Source organism: Bufo bufo, chromosome 2 (assembly GCF_905171765.1).
Source record: "Bufo bufo chromosome 2, aBufBuf1.1, whole genome shotgun sequence".
Lineage (NCBI taxonomy): Eukaryota > Metazoa > Chordata > Amphibia > Anura > Bufonidae > Bufo > Bufo bufo.
Genome location: NC_053390.1, coordinates 589,428,293 through 589,450,129, shown reverse-complemented (window position 1 = coordinate 589,450,129; position 21,837 = coordinate 589,428,293). Strand labels below are relative to the sequence as shown.

At 43.3% G+C, this 21,837-nt stretch overlaps 1 protein-coding gene across 1 annotated transcript in view; it reads right to left on the bottom strand.

Annotated features, from left to right (window-relative positions):
- The window catches only part of PDE5A (phosphodiesterase 5A), a 404,052-nt gene that overhangs the window by 285,316 nt on the left and 96,899 nt on the right, over nucleotides 1-21,837 (bottom strand). The window lies entirely within an intron of this gene.

The following is a 21,837-nucleotide window of genomic DNA, read 5'->3' as shown; positions in this document are numbered from 1 at the left end:
GGGAGATTTGAACTTTTACATACAAACCGGATTCCAAAAAAGTTGGGACACTATACAAATCGTGAATAAAAACTGAATGCAATGATGTGGAGGTGCCAACTTCTAATATTTTATTCAGAATAGAACATAAATCACGGAACAAAAGTTTAAACTGAGAAAATGTACAATTTTAAGGGAAAAATATGTTGAATCAGAATTTCATGGTGTCAACAAATCCCCAAAAAGTTGGGACAAGGCCATTTTCACCACTGTGTGGCATCTCCCCTTCTTCTTACAACACTCAACAGACGTCTGGGGACCGAGGAGACCAGTTTCTCAAGTTTAGAAATAGGAATGCTCTCCCATTCTTGTCTAATACAGGCCTCTAACTTTTCAATCGTCTTGGGCCTTCTTTGTTACACCTTCCTCTTTATGATGCGCCAAATGTTCTCTATAGGTGAAAGATCTGGACTGCAGACTGGCAATTTCAGTACCCGGATCCTTCTCCTACGCAGCCATGATGTTGTGATTGATGCAGAATGTGGTCTGGCATTATCTTGTTGAAAAATGCAGGGTCTTCCCTGAAAGAGATGACGTCTGGATGGGAGCATATGTTGTTCTAGAACCTGAATATATTTTTCTGCATTGATGGTGCCTTTCCAGACATGCAAGCTGCCCATGCCACACGCACTCATGCAACCCCATACCATCAGAGATGCAGGCTTCTGAACTGAGCGTTGATAACAACTTGGGTTGTCCTTGTCCTCTTTGGTCCGGATGACATGGCGTCCCAGTTTTCCAAAAAGAACTTCGAATCGTGACTCGTCTGACCACAGAACAGTCTTCCATTTTGCCACACTCCATTTTAAATGATCCCTGGCCCAGTGAAAACGCCTGAGCTTGTGGATCTTGCTTAGAAATGGCTTCTTCTTTGCACTGTAGAGTTTCAGCTGGCAACGGCGGATGGCACGGTGGATTGTGTTCACTGACAATGGTTTCTGGAAATATTCCTGAGCCCATTCTGTGATTTCCTTTACAGTAGCATTCCTGTTTGTGGTGCAGTGTCGTTTAAGGGCCCGGAGTTCACGGGCATCCAGTATGGTTTTACGGCCTTGACCCTTACGCACAGAGATTGTTCCAGATTCTCTGAATCTTCGGATGATGTTATGCACAGTTGATGATGATAGATGCAAAGTCTTTGCAATTTTTCGCTGGGTAACACCTTTCTGATATTGCTCCACTATCTTTCTGCGCAACATTGTGGGAATTGGTGATCCTCTACCCATCTTGGCTTCTGAGAGACACTGCGACTCTGAGAAGCTCTTTTTATACCCAATCATGTTGCCAATTGACCTAATTAGTGTTAATTGGTCTTCCAGCTCTTCGTTATGCTCAAATTTACTTTTTCCAGCCTCTTATTGCTACTTGTCCCAACTTTTTGGGGATTTGTTGACACTGTGAAAATTGGAATCAACGTATTTTTCCTTTAAAATGAAACATTTACTCGGATTAAACGTTTGATCTGTCATCTACGTTCTATTACAAATAAAATATTGACATTTGCCATCTCCTCATCATTGCATTCAGTTTTTATTCACAATTTGTTTAGTGTCCCAACTTTTTTGGAATCCGGTTTGTATATATTTTTTATATTTTTAGAAACTTTTTTTTTAAACTTTTTTTAAGTCACCCTGGGTGACTATAACTGGCAATCATTAAATTGCCCATTGTGTTTATTGGTGGCTATATAGCCATAATTGACAGTGCTGCCACCTGGTGGTCTGTATTGTATATTTCACTAATAGCTGCACTCAAGCAGGCTTCGGTCTATTAGCACAGCATAACAAGTTCCCCGATGTCAGCGGGGAAAGGATGGCTAATCGCATACATGTGCTGTAGGTCTGTGCTCTTTGAAACAGCAGAAACCTTGTGGCTATGGCGCCTGCTGCACACGCAATCGGGTGCCATGTTTAAAGTCACGACTCCCGTCATAGATATGTGGCGGAGGTCGTGAAGGGGGTAAAAGAACTTAGTTTAGTTATTGCTGTTCTCCTGTCCATAATTCTCTAGTGAATAGTACAGTACAAAGCAACTAGTGCAAAGCAAATGTAGTGCCCATTTTCAAATACGGCTCTAGGTCTCCCTAGGTAATTACTGGTCAGTTTAACTTCGAATGTGGGAAAAGTGTTTCTAAAGGGCTCTTAAAGGGGATATCCTAAGACTAATGAAAAAAATGGAAATCAGACATATTCTAGTACAGTGGTGGCGAACCTATGGCACGGGTGCCAGAGGTGGCACTCAGAGCCCTCTCTGTGGACACCCACGCCCTGGAAAAAGTATATGGCGTACCAATATGCCTTAGACTTTTCCTGCCATTCATCAGCGCAGGGCGCACTATGAACGGCACAGGCAGTGCACTGAATGTAGGCAGGCTATTATAGCTAAATGATAAAGTACATGGACGATAAAATATAATGGATTGTAGTATTCGGGTTAAATTGCCGTGTTGGCACTTTGCGATAAATATGTGGGTTTTGGGTTACAGTTTGGGTACTCAGTCTGTAAAAGATTTGCCATCACTAATCTAGTACATGACAATCTCAAAGCTAGAACCAGCCCTGTACCTCTCATGGATCTCCACATACATTTCTCTGCTAGATTTATATCAAGCTGAAATCTCAAGGGGAGTGTCCTTTCTGCTGCAGCTCAGGGGGCGTGTCTCAGCTCTCAGGGGGCGTGTCTTTTCTGCCTCAGCTCCAGCTACAGTAGTACATGTGCAGCGACCTGGAGGGGAGGTCAGAGCAGAATGGTAGTTTTGGTCCTGAGGGGAGCAGTAGTACTCATGGTTAAAGTGTAAAGATGGAGAATCTGATCATTTGGTCTTCATTCTGTCAGATCCTATAAATGACGTGTCTGAAATATTTTTGCAAGACCTTGTCCATTTTTATCTGATAGAATGAACAAAGAGACTTGTCTGAAATGTTTGTGCGAGGTATTGTCCACGTTATTTTATGACCTGTAAATGAACAATTACTTGTTTGGATTTGTGTGCAAGAGAGTGAAGTATTGTCTGCCAAGGCTGTCTTGGGATTCTCATTTATTGCGGATCTGAGAATTGGCCATTCCAAGGTCCTAAATAAAAGGAGACCCTAATAGACCATATAAGCTGGCTACAGTCCACTAGGGGTGAAGCTCTTTGGTTAGAATAAAAGCTGGAATTTTTCAGCTAAGTAGCTGAAGTTCATCTACAGAAGGACGCTTAGCGTAGAATTGCTTTTCTAATAAAAGACTCTGACTGCTTTCGCTGAAACAGACTTCCCGGCTGATGTGTCGCAGTCAGATGCTGTTAAAGAGGACCTTTCATCTGTTTAACCCTAGTCTAATTAGGGTCTTACCTTATAGGGCGGCCCCCACTGATGTCATCGCACTTTTTTTTATTTCAGCGCCTTATATTCTAATTAGCCAACTGGGTATACTAGGAGGAGACTGGAGTGGTTATCTTCTCCCTGGCTGTGAGCGCATCCAATCAGAGCGCACCGTTCAAAGCCAGAGAGAATGAGCTCTGATTGGATGCGCTCACAGCCAGGGAGAAGAGAACCGCTCCAGTCTCCGGCTAGTATAACCAAGTCAGCTAATTACAATATAAAGCGCCAAAATCAAAGGGGGACAACAGCGGATGAAAAAAATCTGTGGGGGCCGCCCTATAAGTTAAGACCCTAATTAGACTAGGGTTAAACAGATGGAAGGTCCTCTTTAACTCAATCAGTGATGTAAGTTTTCTCTTCTTTGTATATACTTAACTTGCCAAAATAAGGACATCATATCTCTAAATCTAAGCACTTATTGTTATATTTAATAAAATCATATAATCAACCTTTATTTGAAGTGTAGTTTTGTAGTTGTTACCTTCATTTGAAGTGCAGTTTTGTAGTTGTTACCTTCATTTGAAGTGTAGTTTTGGAGTTGTTACCTTCATTTGAAGTGTAGTTTTGGAGTTGTTACCTTCATTTGAAGTGTAGTTTTGGAGTTGTTACCTTCATTTGAAGTGTAGTTTTGGAGTTGTTACCTTCATTTGAAGTTGCAGTTAAGAGTATCTCTTTAAAGAGTATCGGAACCTGAAGTCCTGCTCTTATCAGCAAAACAACAATTCACAGTGGCAGTCCTCCCATTAGCTCTCCCAGGGTCTGTACAGTGGATGGGTGCCATACTGGGGCTCCTTCCTAGAGGTATATTGGGTGCCCTTTATGGTGAATGTTGCCTTGCAAGGCAGTAGTGTGGATGAAGCAGTTGGAAGATGGTGGAGTCAATAACCAGGCCACAGGTTGCAATAAATAACAGTCTCTTTACTGAGTTAATGGTAGGAGTAGTAGTACATACGTACAACTTCAAAAGCACAGTTCTAAAGTATATCACTGTGCAAACTTTTTCTGCAGTTCAGGGGTGGAGGGCTGCAGAAACTTTAGATATGGATGGCCAGTCCATCTCAAAGTGTAGTACAGTAGGTGCTGGAGGCATTAATCCTTTCTACAGCAGCAAAGCCTTTCTGTCATAAACGATTGGATACCTTGCTGAAGCTTGTATGGCCTGGATGGACCTTCTAAGATGACTGGTCACTTTTTCTCACGCGCCCTCTGGTAGAGTTGTTTCCTTGACAGCTGAAGTCTCAAAAACAGAGGTTCTATGAATTTGGGTCTAGCTCTCAGGAGCTTGCATATGGAGGTCTTCTCCCTTGCTCTGCTAGACTCACTCTCTCTCTCTCTCTACTAACCAGACAGGGGTGTGAACCAGGTCCATCACCCTGGTAACCTAAATAATTGTCAATTTGTTAGCCGTTTTGTTGTCTTATACATTGCTGTTGGGTGCATAAACGTAATAAACGGCAACATTTAACTTTTTAAACTTAACACAACGTTACATTAACTCTTTGGCAAAAATTAAAGGGGTTTTCTGAGACTTTTATACTGGTGACCTATCCTCAAAAAAGCTTATCGGCGGGGGTCCCGAGTGTCAGACCCCCACCGATCTTATACTGATGACCTATCAAGAGGATTGCAAACAATTGAACGGTAACGGCAGCATCTCCAGGTATTCCTTTATTAGACGTACTGCAACGTTTCGGCTACATGGCAGCCTTTGTCAAGCATGCTTGATGCTTGACATAGGCTACCATGTAGCCGAAAAGTTGCACTTTGGCTTTCTGTGTACACATTCGTTGTAGTACGTCTAATAAAGGAATACCTGGAGATGCTGCTGTTACTGTTCAATTGATTGCTATTTGGTGGACTGCTGAGGATCTGCGGTAGTGGTTTGGCTGGCGCATTCCAGTAAGGTCGATAAGGCCCGTGGGTTCTGCTCTACAACACTATTTTCTACTATCAAGAGGATAGGTAATCAATAAAAAAATCTCAGAAAAACTTTTTAAAGGGGTTTATGCAGAAAAAAATAATGATGACCTATCCGATCTGGGGTACTGCACACGATCATAAATAATATTATAATTGATAGACAGCACAGGTTAACCAAGGACAAAAGTTGACAGACTAACCTAATTTGTTTTTATGAGGAGATGAGTAGAATCCTGGGCAGAGGGGCGGCTGTGGATATACTGTTCTTGGACTTGACAAAAGCATTTGATACTGCCTCTCATAAATGTGTCTATAGACCTAGACAGTATAGTTTGTAGCTGGATTAAAAACCGTGTCCAGAGAGTTGTAGTCAATCATTATCATTCTAAATGGTCTTGGGTTATAAGTGGTGTACCCCAAGGTTCAGTGCTGGGCCCTCTATTATTTAACATATTTATTAGTTATATAGGGGATACGATTAATTACTTCCCTACTGCCATATGATTATATACATTGGCGGTAGAGTCTTTACACAACAGATACCTGGTACTAATGTTTGTGATAAGGCTTCCAGGCCTATTACTGGTATATTCCAATGCAGGCCTGCAGCACTGCATTGGAATATACTGAATTTTCTGTTCAGTAAAGGAATAAACTGCATTGATGATTGAATGTTGTTCGGTCTTTGAGTAGTAATAATCTCAGTGCATCATATGCCCTAGGGGAGGCTGCAATGGGGGAGTCACTTGTAGAGAAGGATTTGGGTGTACTTGTATCATAGACTAAATAACAGTATGTACTGCCTCTAAGGCTAGCTGAATACTGTCATGTATTAAAAGAGGCAAAGACTCGCCGGACAGGGATGTAATATTACCACTTTACAAAGCTTTGGTGCAACCTCATCTGGAATATGCAGTTCAATTCTGGGTACTAGTTCATAAAAAGGATGCCCTAGAACTGGAAAACTTACAAGGAAGATCAACTAGACAGATATGAGGAAAGATTAAAAGAATTACATTTATTTAGTCTTAAAAAGAGACGTCTAAGGGAGGACATGATTAACTTATACAACTATATAAATGGCCCGTACTCACAATATGGTGAAAATAACCTCAAAAGACAATAGGGCACTGCCTCCATCTGGAGAATAAAAAGTTCAGTCTCCAGAGGCAAAAAAGCTTCTTAAACATGTGGAATAGTCTACCTCAGGGCGTGGTCACAGCAGGAACAGTTAACAATTTTAACCTCCTTAAGTATCCAGACAATTTTAGTTTTTTCCAAGACTCATAACTTTTTTCGCCATTCATACAGCTTTATGAGGGATTATTTTTTGCCTGACAAGCTGTATTTCTAATTGTACGATTTAAATCACTATTGGGGTCATTTATCAAACTAGTGTAAAGTAGAATTGGCTTAGTTAATAGCAACCAATCAGATTCCACCTTTCATTTTTGACAGCTCCTTTGGAAAATGAAAGGTGAAATCTGATTGGTTGCTATGGGCAATTCAGCCAGTTCTACTTTACACCAGTTTAATAAAGGACCACATAAATTCTTTTTTAAGTGAAATTTAAAAAAGAGCATTTCTGCCATGGTTTTTCAGGTTTTGTTTTTATGGTGTTCACAAAACATTAAAATTGACTAATTTATACTGTGGGTTGGTGTGATTACAGAAATAGCAAACTTGCATAATTTGTATTATGTTTAACTACTGAAAAAAATAAAAACCTTTGGAAAAATTAAAATTATCTTTGCATCGCCATATTGGGACACCCAATGTTTTTGTCTATAGAGCCATTTAAGGGTTTCTTTTTTGTGGGAGAAGCTTTAGTTTTAATTGGAACCATTTTGAGGTATCTATGACTTTTTGATCACTTTTTATATTTTAAAGTTTGGACATTTTCAGAAGCAGCATTGCCTGTTATTTTTATATGTAACATTATGAAAGGAGGTGACTTGAATTATTATTCTTGTGTTTTTTTCCTTTTTTATTTTTTTTTTACCATCATTTTTATTCGGGGACTTGTACATGTGATTTTCTGATTACTTGTCAAATAGACTGCAATAGAATAATATTGCAGTCTAGGAGATTTTTACTGGCTGCCTGTGAAGCCGTGCCTCAGGCAGGCTGTTTACTATGACCATACTGGGAGTGTTCACAAGGCCTCAACTGTCATGGCAACTGATTGGAGCACTGAGGGAGCCCCCTTCCTTTATCAACTCAGATGCCACGGTTGATATTGGCTGCAGCATCTGAGGGCTTAAATGACAGGGATCAGCTTTATTGCCGTTACCAGTCATTGCTGCCAGGTGTACGGAGCTTGTGATCTCGCTTTATACACCTCTTGCGCCACAGTGATGTACTATCAAGTTAAGGGGCACTAAGAATTTAAAAAGGCTTAGATGAATTCTTAGAATTAAATAACATTAATGTTAATGAAAATGAGTGCAATTCTGGCTTCTCACTCTCTTTCCCTTAATTCACATTCTCTCCTATCCCTTGGTTAAAGTTGATGGAATTGTGCCTTTTTTCAGCCATACTAACTATGCTGTGTCAACAGCTATGTCAGAAACAGCATCACAGCCAGCTTTCTAAAGGAGTCATTTAAGGAAAGGATGTATACCCATTCATTTCAATGGGGCCGCAAAAGATGCGGACAGCACACCCTGTACTTCCATTCCTTGGACCCGCAAAAAGCTAGAATGTCCTATTCTTGTCAGCAATTGCTAAGATAAGCCACCTATGTTAGATGGGTGAGGGTCCTACCTCTGGGACCAGCATCTATTTCTAGAACAGAGCCGCCAAAGTGAACAAGAGAACATATTTAAAGGAGAAGAGAAGTTCCAGCACCACGTATTCCGATTATTGCTTCGTCTTTATTAGATTTTTCGGTTACAAATTACATCTTGTGGACATCACCGCCCACCACCACAGGTTGACATGTTTCGAACCAAAGCGTTCTTAATCTTAACCTCGTGTAGTGTCCGGTCTCAGGAATAAAATGGACGCCACCCTCCAATAGGAAAAGAGAGGGGAAGAACAAAGGTGAAAGGGGGGGGGGGGGAGAAAGAGGAAAAACCATAAGGGGGAAGGGTGAATATCCACCTCAGGCCAGACACTTCACAATCAATCGCCTGTCACATCTTCATCACTTTTTCTTTTGTGTTTTAAAGTTAGTTAACACTGTCATCTTGGACTATGGATGTAGTCTCATTATATCCTTCCATCCCCCACAATGTAGCGATTTTGGCACTTGAATATCACCTCCATAGATATAGCACTCATTCAATGGAATTTATAGACTATATCTTGGAGGTGACTACCTTTCTCATGACACACAACTATTTTAGTTTTGATAATAAGTTTTTTGTGCAAACCAAGGGAATTTCAATGGGAGCCAAATTTTCACCATCCATTGCAAACATAACTATGGCTTACTGGGAGGAACGCTTTGTGTTCTCGGAGGATAACCCGTTCTCCGATGCCATAGTATGGCAGATACATCGACGATTTGCTCCTCATTTTGGGTGGCGATGTATCTGTCATACCGGATTTTATGGACTATGTTAATGATAATACATATAATCTCAAATTTACTTCCCATACAGATTAACGGTCGGTCAGATTTAAATCTGACAGGAATTCCAGACCAGATTATCTGTACGGAGACTTTTCACAAAGATGTCTCGGGAAAAACTTTTTTTTATTTAAATCAGATTTTTTTAATTTAAAATCAGATTTTTTTATATAAAATGTTTTTTGAGGAAAATATATTACCATCCAAAGGTTATTCCATCATGAAATGAAGATTAGTTTTTTAATTATGTAGAATAAGGCTGTATATGTAAAAAAAAATTGGTAAATAAATTCCATTAATCCATTCACAATGTCATGCTCTTCCAGAGGTTTTTGTAAGATTATTGGGCAGTTTCTCTGCCTACAAGATATTATCACAGATGCTTGGTTTACTTTTGCAGTTCTCAAAACTGAATTTGACTCAGCAGAGATCACATGCCTCTTCTTCACAGCAAAAATGTTATAACATGAACAGAGTTGAGAAAAAGACCTTAATCCTAACTTCTACAAACCTATGAATACAGAATCAACCCCTTCAGTGCTAAGTTTAAAAAAGTTCAGTGAATAGAATAGAAACAATATTTTTCTGATTGTTTGGAGTGGAATAGATCTGCACAAGAAGATGTTTAAGCAAATAACATATGCTGTAATGTTATTGTTTCAGTTGAATAAATCTATTTAAATTGTTATTAAGGTAATTATTATTTTTCTCCTTCCTAAGTACAACAGAAAAGTTGTCTAAGTATGAATGATTAACCTATTAAACTGGGGATAAAAAAAAAAACTAATATGAAAAGTTGCTATTCTAAAAATCTTCATCTACTTGCATATTATAAGTTATACCACTAAGTATTAGTCTTTATGTAGAAAACTATGATTTAAATCAAGTCTTACTGACTAGTGATTTAAATCAGTTTGATTTAAATCAAATCCACCCTGTTCCAAACCGTATCTTTCTTATCCACATTATATTCTACATATATATATATATATACACTCACCTAAAAAATTATTAGGAACACCATACTAATACGGTGTTGGACCCCCTTTTGCCTTCAGAACTGACTTAATTCTACGTGGCATTGATTCAACAAGGTGCTGATATCATTCTTTAGAAATGTTGGCCCATATTGATAGAATAGCATCTTGCAGTTGATGGAGATTTGAGGGATGCACATCCAGGGCACGAAGCTCCCGTTCCACCACATCCCAAAGATGCTCTATTGGGTTGAGATCTGGTGACTGTGGGGGCCATTTTAGTACAGTGAACTCATTGTCATGTTCAAGAAACCAATTTGAAATGATTTGAGCTTTGTGACATGGTGCATTATCCTGCTGGAAGTAGCCATCAGAGGATGGATACATGTTCTCATTCTGTTTACGCCAAATTCGGACTCTACCATTTGAATGTCTCAACAGAAATCAAGACTCATCAGACCAGGCAACATTTTTCCAGTCTTCAACAGTCCAATTTTGGTGAGCTCGGGCAAATTGTAGCATCTTTTTCCTATTTGTAGTGGAGATGAGTGGTACACGGTGGGGTCTTCCTCTGTTGTAGCCCATCCGCCTCAAGGTTGTGCGTGTTGTGACTTCACAAATGCTTTGCTGCATACCTCGGTTGTAACGAGTGGTTATTTCAGTCAACGTTGCTCTTCTATCAGCTTGAATCAGTCGGCCCATTCTCCTCTGACCTCTAGCATCCACAAGGCATTTTTGCCCACAGGACTGCCGTATACTGGATGTTTTTCCCTTTTCACACCATTCTTTGTAAACCCTAGAAATGGTTGTGCGTGAAAATCCCAGTAACTGAGCAGATTGTGAAATACTCAGACCGGCCCGTCTGGCACCAACAACCATGCCACGCTCAAAATTGCTAAAATCACCTTTCTTTCCCATTCTGACATTCAGTTTGGAGTTCAGGAGATTGTCTTGACCAGGACCACACTCCTAAATGCATTAAAGCAACTGCCATGTCATTGGTTGACTAGATAATTGGATTAATGAGAAATAGAACAGGTGTTCCTAATAATTATTTAGGTGAGTGTATGTATACATATATATATCTACAGAGAATGCCAAATATTTTGGGCGCGTTTGATACAAAGAGGATATGCAAAGTGGATGTTAACTGGAGCTCTAAATATAGCTTAAAAAAAAATTGGGGCTTTACAAAAAGTGGAGGATACCCCTGCAAAACATAAAAATATGCTTATCCAACTACACAATTTGATAATGCCGCACACACTGATATTTTCCCAATAAAAAGTTATATTAACTGTAATAATATGGGGGTTATTTATGTGATCAAATGTACAACCTGTGATGTTATGTATGTGGGTAGTACTAGCAGACGATTTAACAACAGAATACTGGAGCATCTTAATTATGTTTCCAATCCCCAGACAACAGGCATATCTAGTGCAGCAAACCATTTCGGAAATGAGCATAGAAGGAGCCTGGATAGCTTTTGCACATATTCCATTGAGAAAGTGACAGCTTCGCTTAGGGGTGGTAGCATAAAGAAAAAAATCTTGTTACGGGAGGCTTACTGGATCTTCAGATTGAATACCCGGTATCCATCGGGACTCAATCTGAAAAAAGAGTTGATGTACCTTTACCAATGACATCATTACATCCGAATACAAATATATTCCAACTGCATAATTCCAACAGTAATAATATTACTAAATGGTCAGAAACAAAATGGATTTATTTAAAATAAAATAAAATATAATATGGGCTAATATTTAGTCACATCGAATAAGAGAGAACATCTCAGTTTGCAATGGGGATTTTATCTCCTGGATTTAAAGTTTTTCTGATATACGCATGTAGTGTATATTCACACAATACGTTTTCTTATCTAGATAATATGTCCAACACAGGGGTTTCTGTTCCTTTTTTTTTTCCTTTTTACTTGTTTATGCCGGACCTGTAATATTATGAAATTTATGGATTTTATCTAGTCATTCTGAGCAAGATGACAGTGTTCACTTTTTCTTTTGTGTTTTAAAGTTAGTTATGTAGATGTGACAGGCGATTGATTGTGAAGTGTCCGGTCTGAGGTGGATATTCACCCTTCCCCCCTTATGGTTTTTCCTCTTTCTCTCCCCCACCCCTCCGCCTTCACCTTTGTTCTTCCCCTCTTTTTTCCTATTGGAGGGTGGCGTCCATTTTATTCATGAGACCGGACACTAAACAAGGTTAAGATTAAGAACGCTTTGGTTCAAAACATGTCAACCTGTGGTGGTGGGCGGTGATGTCCACAAGATGTAATTTGTAACTGAAAAATCAAATAAAGACGAAGCAATAATCGGAATACGCGGTGCTGGAACTTCTCTTCTCCTTTTAATATACTTGAATAATCTGTCCGATTCGTTCCATGTACGGGGAATATATGGTGAGCTGGAATTTCTCTTTTTTTATGAACAAGAGAGCAGCCATCCTCCATTCACTTCTATGGGACTTACAAAAATAGCCAAGCGGGCTCGCTGGGCTATTTTTGGAACTTTAGGCATCCTGTTCTACAGATAAGTGTTGGTCCCAGAGGTGGGACCCACCCCTATCTCATACTTATCAGTGTTTAGGTTGGTAAAATCGGGACATTGAAAACCTTGCCCCCTGGAACGCCCAACTCCACCTAGGGTTGGACGATATCAAAAATATTACCACGATAACGATATTAAGAAATTTATCGCGCTAACGATATATATCGCGATAAATGCCCATTTAGAAGAAAAAAACACTTGGGGCCACAAAGAGACATTATACTGTATGGGGGCAGCCAAAAGGAGACACTATACTGTATGGGGGCAGCCACAAGGAGACATTATACTGTATGGGGGCAGCCACAAGGAGACACTATACTGTATGGGAACAGCCACAAGGAGACGTTACACTGTATGGGGACAGCCACAAGGAGACACTATACTGTATGGGGGCAGCCACAAGGAGACACTATACTGTATGGGAACAGCCACAAGGAGACGTTATACTGTATGTGGGCAGCCACAAGGAGACGTTATACTGTATGGGAACAGCCACAAGGAGACGTTACACTGTATGGGAACAGCCACAAGGAGACGTTATACTGTATGGGGGCAGCCACAAGGAGACGTTATACTGTATGGGAACAGCCACAAGGAGACGTTACACTGTATGGGAACAGCCACAAGGAGACGTTATACTGTATGGGGGCAGCCACAAGGAGACGTTATACTGTATGGGGGCAGCCACAAGGAGACACTATACTGTATGGGAACAGCCACAAGGAGACGTTATACTGTATGGGGACAGCCACAAGGAGACACTATACTGTATGGGGGCAGCCACAAGGAGACACTATACTGTATGGGGGCCACAAGGAGACGTTATACTGTATGGGGGCCACAAGGAGACGTTATACTGTATGGGGGCATCCACAAGGAGACACTATACTGTATGGGAACAGCCACAAGGAGACGTTATACTGTATGGGGGCCACAAGGAGACGTTATACTGTATGGGGGCAGCCACAAGGAGACACTATACTGTATGGGGGCAGCCAGGGCCGGCCTTAGGTGTTCAGGCGCCCTGTGCGAGCTAACCTTGTGGCGCCCCCCCCCCCCCAAAAAAAAAAAAACACTGCTTGTTGCTGGCATCATGGCATAGGCTGTCTGACTATCCAACCAAGTAGTTACCAGCCCACACACCCCAAAGGCCGGTGTAATGTTTTACTTCCCTACTTCGTGAGATTTCCCTACCCTCGTCACTTCCAGTCGCACCGGACATGACGTGAGGAGGTGTGCAGCGCCGCGCAGGCGCACAACGACAGGTTAGGGAAGTTTCACAGCAGAGTGCGCATGCGCTGGGAGCCTCACCAGCGGTTAGGGAAGGGAAAAATTACGTACGGGCCAGTGCTTTTTCCCTACCCTAACCGCTGGTGAGGCTCCCAGCGCATGCGCAGTGTCGGCCGGTGTCCAGCTGAGAACATCCATCCGATCACCGCACCTGTGCACTGGCCCATAATTTTTCCCTACCCTAACCGCCGGCGAGGCTCCCAGCGCATGCGCACTCTGCTGTGAAATTTCCCTAACCCATCGTTGTGCGCAGTGCGCCCCCCCAATATAATGAACATTGGCGCAGTGCGCCCCCCCAATATAATAAACATTGGTGGTGCAGTGCGCCCCCCCCAACACCCCAGTATAATAAACATTGGTGGCGCAGTGCGCCCCCCCAATATAATAAACATTGGTGGCGCAGTGCGCCCCCCCCCAACACCCCAGTATAATAAACATTGGTGGCGCAGTGCGCCCCCCCAACACCCCAGTATAATAAACATTGGTGGCGCAGTGCGCCCCCCCAACACCCCAGTATAATAAACATTGGTGGTGCAGTGCGCCCCCCCCAACACCCCAGTATAATAAACATTGGTGGCGCAGTGCGCCCCCCCCAACACCCCAGTATAATAAACATTGGTGGCGCAGTGCGCCCCCCCCAACACCCCAGTATAATAAACATTGGTGGTGCAGTGCGCCCCCCCAACACCCCAGTATAATAAACATTGGTGGCGCAGTGCGCCCCCCCCAACACCCCAGTATACCAAACATTGGTGGCGCAGTGCGCCCCCCTCAATATAATAAACATTGGTGGCGCAGTGGGCAGTGCCAATGAGGGTTAAAAAATAATTAACTCACCTCCTCCAATTGATCGTCTTCTGTTCTTTCTTCATGACCTGTCAAAGGACCTGTGGTGACATCACTGTGCTCATCACATGATCCATCACCATGGTAATGGGTCATGTGATGAGCTCAGTGACGTCACCACAGGTCCTGAAGAAAACAGGAGACCGGCAGCTATGCGATCAACTGGAGGAGGTGAGTTAATTTTTTTAAATTATTTTTTAACCCTCACTGGCACTTCCCACTGTGCCACCGTTTCTTATACTGGGGTGTTGGGGGGGGGGCCGCACTGTGCCACCGTTTCTTATACTGGGGTGTTGGGGGGGGGGCGCACTGTGCCACCAACGTTTCTTATACTGGGGTGTTGGGGGGGGGGGGGGCGCACTGTGCCACCGTTTCTTATACTGGGGTGTTGGGGGGGGGGGCCGCACTGTGCCACCGTTTCTTATACTGGGGGGTTGGGGGGGGGGCCGCACTGTGCCACCGTTTCTTATACTGGGGTGTTGGGGGGGGGGGCGCACTGTGCCACCAGCGTTTCTTATACAAATACAGGAGGCGGGTGCCGGAATCAAACAGCCGACACCCGACCTCTGTGACGGGGAGCTGCGATCAGCGGCAGTTAACCCCTCAGGTACCGCACCTGAAGGGTTAACTCAACTGCAGCTGATCGCAGCTCCCTGTCACAGAGGTCGGGTGTCGGCTATTTGATTCCGGCACCCGCCTCCTGTATTTGTATTTCAGGTCAGTTATCTTCATTGGTGGCGCAGTGGCCACAGCCCCTCCCCTCCTCCTCCTCCTGTCTCTCTTCTTATTGGCAGCGGCGGGGGCAGCAGGCAGGTCAGGCACAGGGGAGGAGGAACGAATCAGGTCAGACAGGGGAGGGCTAGATGGAGGGGGCGCCCCGAGGGAGAACACAAGTTCAGCCTCGCCTGCCGCATATTACATTGCGAGCTGTCGGCCGCCCAGCGCCCCTGTTACTATGGCGCCCTGTGCGGCCGCACAGCCCGCACACCCCAAAGGCCGGCCCTGGGGGCAGCCACAAGGAGACATTATACTGTATGGGAACAGCCACAAGGAGACGTTATACTGTATGGGGGCCACAAGGAGACATTATACTGAATGGGGCAGCCACAAGGAGACGTTATACTGTATGGGGCAGCCACAACGGGACGTTATACTGTATGGGGCAGGCACAAGGAGACACTATACTGTATGGGGGCCACAAGGAGACGCTATACTGTATGGGAACAGCCACAAGGAGACGTTATACTGTATGGGAACAGCCACAAGGAGAAGTTATACTGTATGGGGACAGCCACAAGGAGAAGTTATACTGTATGGGGGCCACAAGGAGACGTTATACTGTATGGGGACAGCCAGGCAGCCACAAGGAGACACTATACTGTATGGGGACAGCCACAAGGAGACGTTATACTGTATGGGGGCCACAAGGAAACGATATACTGTATGGGGACAGCCAGGCAGCCACAAGGAGACGTTATACTGTATGGGGACAGCCACAAGGAGATGTTATACTGTATGGGGGCCACAAGGAGACGTTATACTGTATGGGGACAGCCAGGCAGCCACAAGGAGACACTATACTGTATGGGGACAGCCACAAGGAGACGTTATACTGTATGGGGGCCACAAGGAAACGATATACTGTATGGGGACAGCCAGTTAGCCACAAGGAGACGTTATACTGTATGGGGACAGCCAGGCAGCCACAAGGAGACGTTATACTGTATGGGGACAGCCAGGCAGCCACAAGGAGACGTTAATTGTTATACTTTTATATGTCATACTTTTCACCATTTCGGATATCTGTAACTAGTCGATTGATTTCTAGTAACAACAAAAACATTACAGGGTTAATTCTGTACCAGAACGAGTGGTTTATAGTAATCTTGTGTATCATCTCCTACTAGAAGGTGTATTGCAGGCTGTAAGCAGAAGTGTTGGTGGCGCTCCTGTCCTGTCCTGCGCTGCGCAACCTCACCTGTCATCTGATTCCGACGTCAGACGTTAGTGGGTGGAGACTGCATTATGGGAGCCTGCATCGAGGAGCCGAGGTAGCCGCTGCGGGCAGCAATTGGTACGGAATCATGCTGGGGCGGGTGGCCGCGGACACAGATTTTGAAGCGGTCAATGACGTCACAAAATACAGCGGTAATTAGGAAACAGCGATATCGCCATATCGCTGTTTCCTAAGACCGCGGTATACCGCCAACACCGGTATATCGCCCAACCCTAACTCCACCTGAAAACGCTCACTTAGGCTACTTTCACACTTGCGTTGTTCTTTTCCGGCATAGAGTTCCGTCACAGGGGCTCTATACTGGAAAAGAACTGATCAGGTATGTCCCCATGCATTCTGAATGGAGAGTAATCCGTTCAGTTTGCATCAGTATGTCTTCAGTTCAGTCGTTTTGACTGATCAGGCAAAAGAGAAAACCGTAGCATGCTACGGTTTTATCTCCGGCTAAAAAAACTGAAGACTTGCCTGAATGCCGGATCAGGCATTTTTTCCCATAGGAATGTATTAGTGCCGGATCCGGCATTCAGAATACCGGAATGCCGGATCCGTCCTTCCGGTATGCGCATGCGCAGACTGAAAAAAAGGTGAAAAAATAAATGCCGGATCCGTTTTTGCCGGATGACACCGGAAAGACGGATCCGGCATTTCAATGCATTTTTTCGACTGATCAGGCATTTTTAAGACTGATCAGGATCCTGATCAGTCTTACTAATGCCATCAGTTAGCATACATTTTGCCTGATCCGGCAGGCAGTTCCGGCGACGGAACTGCTTGCCGGATCTCTCTGCCGCAAGTGTGAAAGTAGCCTTATGGGTCAGGTTATGGTTAGCCTGCTCATTTTCTCCTCAGGACAGCCCAAATTTGCCAGGACCGTCCCTGCAAATTACTGTTAGCAACTATGCTATCTGACCACAACTATATGCCACCAATATCTCAGATGATGCAACCCCTTTAAATGAATACCATTGAGAAAATTGCTTAAAAGGGTTGTCTCACTTCAGCAAGAGAAAGTTAATACAGGCCACTTACAAATGTATTGTTATTATCCATATTGCTTCCTTTGCTGGCTGCATTCATTTTTCCATAACATCATACACTGCTCATTTCCATGGTTACAACCACCCTGCAATCCAGCAGCTGTGGCCGTGCTTGCACAGTATAGGAAAAAGCCACCGCCTCTCTGGTGGTCGGGACCATGGGAGTGAGCATAGGCTGGTGCTTTTTCCTATAGTGTGCAAGAATGGCCACTACTGCTGGATTGCAGGGTAGTCGTAACCATGGAAACGAGCAGTGTATAATGTGATGGAAAAATGAATGCAGCCAGCAAAGGAAGCAATATGGACAATCACAATACATTAGTAAGTGCCTTGTATTAACTTTCTCTAAATGATACATGCCACTTGCTAAAGTGAGACTACCCCTTTAATTCTGCATATAGGCAGCAAATAAACAACAATAAAACTTTTGCAAATGTGAGCGTTACAATTGCAGCCAACTATGTTACTAAGTTACTAAAGAATTTTGGAATATACTTTGGGTATTAATTCTTCATGTTTCGCCTCTGCTTTCTCTGAATTGGAACCCACTTTTCTATAGGATGCCGTTACCAAGGTATCCCCTATAACAAAGTGCCGTACAAGCACCATAAAGTGACACATGAAGTACCTACAGCTACTTGAAATGAACCAAAGGGAGTGGTGGCATGCAGTGGTATACACTGGGCCTTTGTGTTTGTCACATACAGTGACAAGATATTTCTAGTGCAGGGATGGACAACCTGCGGCTCTCCAGCTGTTGCAAAACTACAACTCCCAGCATGCCCACACTGCCTACAGCAGGCATGCTCCACCTGCGGCCCTCCAGCTGTTGCAAAACTACTACAACTCCCATCATTCTCGGACAGCCTACAGAAGGGCATGGTGGGAATTGTAGTTTTACAACAGCTGGAGGGCCGTAGGTTGGCCATCCCTGTTCTAATGTATACACAAAGCATATGTGAAATGTAAACAAAGCCTCAGCGACTTTTCTAAGAAACCTGACAACTGGATTATATGGAATGAGGATAATTCAATGTAATGATATTTTCTCTTTAAGAGGAAAATAAGATTAATCTCTTGCTGCCCAGGTGTGGAACATTACTCACTTTCTGCACACGGGGGACTGAGGCCAAGAAGCGTACCTGACGCTGATATCAGCTTGATGTCAATCCTGAAGGGCCAATTAGACACAGTTCATCAGAATCAAAAGCTCCTACATTTAATGAGCTGATCCATGACTTGCGCACCTGCAGAGAATTAGCAAGCTACCGTTTTCACACATCGAGCCTCCTCGTGCAACACTCAAGCTGCTGACCTTTCTGTATGTTAATTAACATATATTGCTTACAAAGGCAATTATTGCAAAGCTACTGAATTTACTGTCATTAGCTTTCAAATTATTTATGAAAAAGGTTTATTTTACTGCTTTAACACCCTGTATATAACTGTATACTTATTTAGAATGTTCACAATTAAAGGCATTGTCCAGCCATAAAAAATACTTTGAAAACAACTCAGAATATTATAAAATAACAAAAGAGGTTAAACTCACTTAAGGCTACTTTCTCACTGGCGTTTCTGGGTCCCCTTGTGAGATCCGTATCAGGGCTCTCACAAGCGGCCCAAAACGGATCAGTTTAGCCCCAATGCATTCTGAATGGATAAGGATCCGTTCAGAATGCATCAGTTTGCCTCCGTTGTGCCTCCATTCCGCTCTGGAGGCGGTCACAAAAACACAGCTTGCAGCGTTTTGGTGTCCGCCTGACGATGCGGAGCCAAACGGATCCGTCCTGACTTACAATGTAAGTCAATGGGGACGGATCCGTTTTCACTGACACAATATGGTGCAACTGAAAACAGATCCGTCCCCCATTGACTTTCAATGTAAGTCAGGACGGATCCGTTTTGACTTAGACTTTCAAAAAAATATATAATGCACACGGATCTGTTCTGAACGGATACAAGCGTTTGCATTATAGGTGCGGATTCATCAGTGCAGATACAGATGGATCCGCACCAAACGCAGGTGTGAAAGTAGCCTTACCGATCCATGGCTGCATTGTGACATCATCTAGTGGGACTAACAAGATGAAAAATTTAAAGTGAAAAAAGTTTATTTAAAAAAATATATATATTTTGTAAAAAATGGTAAAAAACACCCATATTGTTGTACTCATACTGAGCTGCAACATACTCACTATGCTGCACAATAAAAGAAACAACGTTTAAAAAATGAAATCAATGGCAAATTTCAGTTTGTTTTCATTCCCTCCCATAAAGATATGCCCCAAAATATAATTCACCCCACAAAAAATAATCCCTCATGTAGCTAAGGCAAGGAAAAAATAAAAATGTTATGGCTTTAAGGCTACATGCACACGACCATGGTGTGTTTTGCGGTCCGCAAATCACGGATCCGCAAAACACGGATGGCGCCTTGGTGCGCGTTCCGCAATTTGCGGAACGGCACAGACAGCCTTTAATATAACTGCCTATTCTTGTCCGCAAAACACGGACAAGAATAGGACATGTTATATATTTTTTTTGCGGGGCCAAGAAATGGAGCAACGGATGCTGTCCGCATCTTTTTCTACCCCATTGAAGTGAATGAGTCTGCTTCCGAGCCGCCAAAACTGCGTCTCGGATGCGGACCAAAACAACGGCCGTGTGCATGAGGCCTAACAAATATATCCTGTGGACCTGAATGCTAAAATAGGCTTGGTACTTAAGGAGTTAACCGCAAACAAAGAAAATGAAATGCAAGGTATAGCTGGGCTGGACACTTTAGGAGCCAAGTAGCCAATTAGAAAAATGACTGCTGTTGCCTAGTGTTTAGTGTTCCTTTCCATTTATATCTATTAAAGCGCTTATTTCTTACCCACAAAAATCATACTGCCTTCTTGTTAGTATACGGGATAACTATTAGATCAGAGGGCAAATGCTGTTAGTTATATTGGTAATGCTGTGACAGACTCCCTTTAAGTAAAACCAAATACTGACACACAGGGGGAGATTTATCATCTTCCTGCACCTGAAAGGTGGGGTTAGAAAGTCAAAAACTATGTGTTTGCGACTTTTTGAAAAATTGTCGCAACTCCCGATTTTACACCACCTTTGCCACGTTTCCTAAAGGGGGCATGGCAAGGGCGGGAAGGGCGCAAATGAAGCCAGCAATCTATGGCAGCTCAGAGCTGTAGTAAATTTCTGTTTAGGAAGACTGAAGGATGAGCCTAATTTATGATGCGGTGTGAGCCTCGTCATAAATTAGGCTAATCCTTTGGCGCATCTGATTTATTTTCTAAAGTTACAATTTTTTATTTCTATTTCCTGCACATGATTATGGGGAAAGAGGCAGTTATCTTGCCTGAGCTGCTGTTAACAGCATTTAAAGACATGCTCTACAGTGGTCACAAGGACCAAATGAACCTGTAGACTGCAAAAAAATCATTGATTTCTATGGAAGAAGGTTCTAGTCATGCTGTGTGCAGAGGTTACTGTGGAGGGAGGGGGGGGAGGTGAGCTGTTATCATCACTTACTTTGAATGGTGGATTGTATGTTTCATAATTATAGTTGTCGTAAGGTGGGGTCAGAACTCATCTTAAGAACTGAGGCCCGAAGAGCCCACCTTATGGAGAACACGGCCCTTATAAGGACACTGAAAAGCACCCCCATACAATGTACCTGTTTAGTTCCCTCCACTGCTGGGATGTCCTGCTGTGCGTGGTACAATTCAACCACTAGTGGCTGCGACACTGAAACGACACAGAAGCTGCTAGGAGAGGCAGAGAGGAGGAGGTGATGGGGACTGGGCCCATGTGAGGAGTGGGGAGGGCCCTACTAAAAAGGACTGGATGGTGCCATCTTGGAGAAGTTAGGCACGTGATCTTTTAAAGCATGCATCCCCGGACTGTAAAAGGCCTGCTGCAGCAGCAGGACAGTGACCAGTGACAGAAGTCTGCGTCATGCCACAAGGAGCAGCCTGACCAAACGTTTATGAATGAAAGAAAGTGGCATAGTAGCGCTGAAATTCGATATACTTTCCCAGCTGTGGGAGTGCTGAAGTCCAGGCTGCAGGTGAGGCCCAAGCGAGTACCTGGAAGAGACATGGAGCAGAGATCACCTGGGCTGTGAATCCTCCCTGCAATAGGCGTTCTAGGATGGAACAGACTGAAAGTCGGTGGAGACCCAAAGCTGGACA